This window comes from Octopus bimaculoides, chromosome 5, assembly GCF_001194135.2.
Source record: "Octopus bimaculoides isolate UCB-OBI-ISO-001 chromosome 5, ASM119413v2, whole genome shotgun sequence".
NCBI classification, from domain to species: domain Eukaryota; kingdom Metazoa; phylum Mollusca; class Cephalopoda; order Octopoda; family Octopodidae; genus Octopus; species Octopus bimaculoides.
This window is the reverse complement of record NC_068985.1, coordinates 30,798,269-30,803,585: the sequence shown is the minus strand read 5'-3', so window position 1 is coordinate 30,803,585 and position 5,317 is coordinate 30,798,269. Positions and strand designations below refer to the sequence as shown.

The window sequence follows — 5,317 nt, the reverse complement described above, 5'->3', positions numbered from 1 at the left end:
ATGTAATTTAGACAACAGTTTATTCACTGCACCCTGTGTGTGTGTGTGTGTGTGTGTGTGTGTGTGTGTGTGCAGCTGATGAAGGGGATGTTTCTATGTGGCCTGCTTGTTTGTTGCACCTTGTTTACCTTTTTTGTCCTTGTTCTTTTGCCACGTCATGTACCCAGTTATGTATCTATATGTACATGTGGATGAACGTATATACATACATGTACATATATATGCATATACTCATATATTGTTTATATATATATATATAAGGTCAACAATTTCAGGCTGGTGGCAAACCCTGTTGTACTCTTTTACCACAACTTTCGCTCACTCGTTCTTCCTGTTTCTCTTGTACCTGTATTTCAAAGAGCCAGGGTTAGGGTTAGGGTTAGGCCAGCCTTGTCACACTCTGTGTCATGCTGAATCTCCCCCGAGAACTATGTTAAGGGTACACGTGTCTGTGGAGTGCTCAGCCACTTGCACTTTAATATTACAAGCAGGCTGTTCCGTTGATTGGATCAACTGGAACCCTCATTGTTGTAACCGATGGAGTGCCACGACATATGTATGCATATGTGTGTGTATATATGTGTGTGTGTGTGTGTATGTGTGTGTGTGTGTATATAATATATGCATGTATGTTTATATGTGTGTCTGTTTATATATGTGTGTATGTTTACATATATGTATATCTATAGCTGTATGTATGTATGTGTGTGGTTTGTGCAAAGTTCCAACCACCTCAAATGTGACATGTTTGTGGAGCATTGGATAGACAGAACTATAAAAGCAAAGAGATAGGCCTGAAAGGATTGGAAGCATGGGCGTAGCTGAAAAATGTGCCAGGTGGCCAGAAGAAAAGCTAAGTGATAGGTCTATCTCACAAGGGGAGAAGTAGAAAAGAGAGGTTTGCCAATGTTCTGTGGCATGAGGACCAGACTGACCATGAGGTGTTCCAGGCTGATAAGCAGTGTATCTGAGAAAATCGTGACTTTGTCGCAGAGGAGTGTGTACAGATGGATGATGGTGTGCTTGCGCACAGTAATTAAAAAAAGAGAGAGGCATGGAAGTGTTACTGTAAAAGGATGCTAAATGTGGTGAATGCTTCAGAGGAGAGTCTTCCTAGAATGGACTCAATATAGGGATCAGATATCCTAACTGACAGTAGTATGATAAATATGGAGAGCCCCATGGTCTATCAGGAATTATAAGCAAGATGCTTAAAATATTTGGCATAGTGGGATATGGCCTAGTCCCCCATATAATTAATCATATTGTACAGGAATGCATCATATCCAAAAACTAGTGTAACATCATTGTAGTCAACTGTTACAAGGTTAAAGGAAATGCTTTTGAAAGAAGTAATTACAGAGGATAGCATTAAAGCTCATTGGTTGACATGAACAAAGCCTTAATCCCTCATTTTCTGGTTGCTGTGGAAGCTATGGGTAGACAAATGGTTGTTGAGTGCCATCCAAGCCATGTACAGTGTACTGTTAGTAAGGTGAGAGTTAGCAATGAATTTAGCATGTAGATAGTTTACCAGGCCTTGGTTTTTAGTCTCTTCTTACTTATTATAGTCTTATAGGCCATAACAGAGGAGTTTAGCCCTCCAGCATTAAACTGGCTACATCTGACCTAAATATTCTATCTATTTTATGTTTAAACTATCCAGTTCTGGCCTCCAATACTTACCCTACAATGTAATTCTAAAAATATACAGTCACATCATTAAAATTTCTAATGTGCAATTAATTCAAAACATTGAGAATAAATAAGTATTAAATTTGATATAGTAATCTGAATGACAAAGGGTTAAGACTAGTTCTCATAGGACCTCCTTTCTGCAGGTGACCTTGCTTATATAGCTGAATTTGTTGTAGAATTAGACAGGAAATTCCAGGTGTGAGGATAAAAGCTGAAATCAAAGGGCTCTAAAGTTAACTTAGTAGTGTTCTAGTATGCAGAAAAACAGACAAACCACTAATCCCTTGAAGAAAATTGCTCTGCTCGATATTTAGAAAAGGTGTTGGTAGAAACTCCACACAGTATACTCAGTATAAAATGTGGGTACATAAAGAGGTGCAGTGGAATCACAGGAAAGTTGACAGAGAAAAGACTTTGTATGTGGCAGATACACAGAAACAATAAATACTAAGAACAAATGGGAAATATATTTCCTTGGATACCCAGGAGGATCCTTAGAAGTAGTTGATAGTTTTTATTGCCTAGATGACCTAATTAGCAGCAGAGGAAGATGCTCTAAAAGTTCAGAAAGCTATTACCTCTGTTAGTAGCAAAACACCTCTCTCTCTCAGAGCAAGAGGCAAATTGTGCAGTGTCTGTGCATGATTGGCAAAGTAAAAGTCTGTCGAGAGAAAAATTGGGCAAAAGAGGCATCATATGTGTGCAAGAATAATGATTACACTGGTATGGCCATGTGATGCTTATGGATGAGGACAGATGCACAAAGAAGTGCTGATTACTTAATGTGAATGTAACCTGTAGAGGAGGGAGCCCCAGGAAGATGTAGGAATAATGACCTCAGATGTTGAGTTTCACATTGGGGATGACAAAGGGCCAAGATCATTGATGCTGTGTTCAAAAAGATCTGTCCATCTAAGCAAAAATGAGGCTTGAAAAGCATATCGTTTATGTTTATGTTTGTGTCTCTGCACATAATCTGTTCTTGATGAATCTTTTCTCCACAGCTCATCTTCCGAATACTCACTCCTCCCACAGCTTCCCCACCAATTGTGCTCACCACTCACTGTATTCATCTCTATCACCATCTCTATCCATCTACCACTTTCCTTTTATACTTTCACGAACTTACCTATCCAATCACCCTGTCCAGTCTTCTGTACCAATTCTCTTACATTCACCTCCTTGTAACTTGACAGTATGTCCTGCGACATCTTTACCTCTATCTGCTGTTTTTCCCAGCTGGAGTAAGTTAACAAATGCCAGGAATAATGGTTTACTCTTAATTAAGTATTTCTCCTGCTGTTGCCTCACTTGGAAGATTGCATCCATGTTACCTCTTCCAGGCACTAAGTTAAACTATATCATACTGTATCTCATCTAAGTCTACTCAGTGACAGATCAATTGACTTTCATAAGCTGGTTAGATAATTTGATTCTTTTGTAGTTTCTTGCCTCTAAAACATCTCCTTTGCCTTTGTAGAAGTTTACAATGATACTACTATGTCAGTTATTGGGAATGACATCTTCCTGTATGACTTGATTAAATATCCATGTAATAATCATGCATCCTATCTCACTGGATATTTCGAGCATCTCTGCAACTGTACCTGATGGACCCACAGCTTTCCTTCTCTCCATGTCCTTAATTGTTTTATCTTCCATGTTGCTTTCAACCTTCTGTATTTTGTATGGTAACCATGAGGTAGCCTCTCTATATCCTTTGCTTTCTTGTTGTTCAATAGCCTCTAATAATAGCACTTCCAATGCTACTTGTCTTCTATAGTGATGGGGTGTTTGTTTTCATTGTTCTGAATAGACTTCTCATCAATGATATCTTGGTTCTCTCTCACATACTCCCTTGCAATTTTGAGTCTCTGATTTTCACATTGCAGGGTAAATCTCTTCCTTTCTGGCCTGTCCATAACCAAGTACACCTGTTGCCTAGCTGCTCTTCTAGCCATTTGATAATTTCTCCCTAATATTACCTTCTAGGTTTTCCAAGCTGGTCTCTTAGCCCTTATCATCCTATGAACCACAGTATTACTTTCAGTGCAGATGGGACTTTGCCCCAGCCACATGCCTGATCTGTGTCCTTAAGCAGGCTATTTCATAGGAATTCCTAGTTGTCATCTGTGGCACAGATGCTTAAATCTTTCTTGTTACAGTCGTATACATCAATTACAATTCCTCTAAACCTATTTAGTTTCCATGTCTTCCTTCTCCATATCATCTTCTGTTTCTGTATCTGCTTAGTTCTGACTTTGAAGTTAATAGCCACTAATCTATGTGGTGTAGTGCATTCTTCATCAAGAAAGGTTTTGATTTTTATGATATCCCTTCTGTTCCATTTCCTCTCATATGTGTGTGTGTGTGTGTGTGTGTGTGTGTGTGTGTAGTCATAAATGATAGAAATAATTTGATGAAATTTTATTTAACAATAAGAAAATTCAAATATTATGACAAATATTGTTTTTCCATATACTTACCTTATATGCTTCAATCTATCCTAATCTACAATACTAAATTATATTAATCTTATCCTACATTATAAACTATTCACTATTTACTTATATATTTGAACTTTTAATCTTTAATTTAATATTTTTCTTGTTGATATCAAACTCTATATTTCGTAAACTCTGTCTCTATAAATATATGATTTTCCTCTCTTTATACCAAAGCTATCTAATAATTATTTCTTAAAATTTTAATAAATCTCCCTTCTCATCTTAGAAAACTGTTTCTTTAATTTATATTAATTTTATTCTCATTATCTTCCATACTTCATATGAATTTAAAAAAAATATTTACTTCAAATTTCTAATATTTTAAAATTTAATATTGTTCATATTTTCTAGTTGATATCAGTCCCTATATTTCATAAATATTGTCTGTAAATACTTTTATTTAGTTGTGGTTTTTTGTTTGTTTTTGTATTTTTCTCTGTGTTTATGATCTGTGTTTTGGTTATAAATTTATCTTTTCTTTTATATTGTACTAATAATATTTACTAGTAACTTTTTAATTATATTACTAAAATTCCCTTCCATTTATTAGAAAATTGTCTTATTAATTTATATCAATTTTATTATTATTGTCTTCCATAATTTTTTAAAATTTTGACTTTGTGTTCTTGTAACATTACATTGAGGATTTAGTATTTAACAAAGACTTTCTTTCACCTGAGGATCTGCATTATTTTGAAAGATGTTTTGCATTTTCCATTAATGCAGACATGTAAGTTATTTATTATTAAATATAATAATATAAATTATTTACATGTTTTTAAGTAATGAAACAATTTGTCATGATATTTGAATTTTCTTATCGTTTAATAAAATTTCACCAAACTATTTCTCTATCATCTATGACTTTATACACTCCTTATTGTTTTCTCTTGTATGGTACAATATATTTTGTATGTTTTGTAGAATAAAACATTAAGGAGCTTTTCTTATGAATACTACTAGAATCTATATTTTGTGATTTATATATATATATATATAATTTGAAAATCCAACACGACTAGGTGAAAAGCGCTTTATTTAATATGTGACATTAATAAAAATCTGTAAATGTACAAACATCCAGATTTCTGAGTACCTTAATTTATATATAT

General features: G+C 34.7%; 1 protein-coding gene across 2 annotated transcripts in view; it reads left to right on the top strand.

Moving 5' to 3' along the window:
* Positions 1-5,317, top strand: part of LOC106867860 (protein phosphatase 1K, mitochondrial) — a 24,324-nt gene that overhangs the window by 15,554 nt on the left and 3,453 nt on the right. The gene's annotated exons all lie outside the window — the stretch shown is intronic.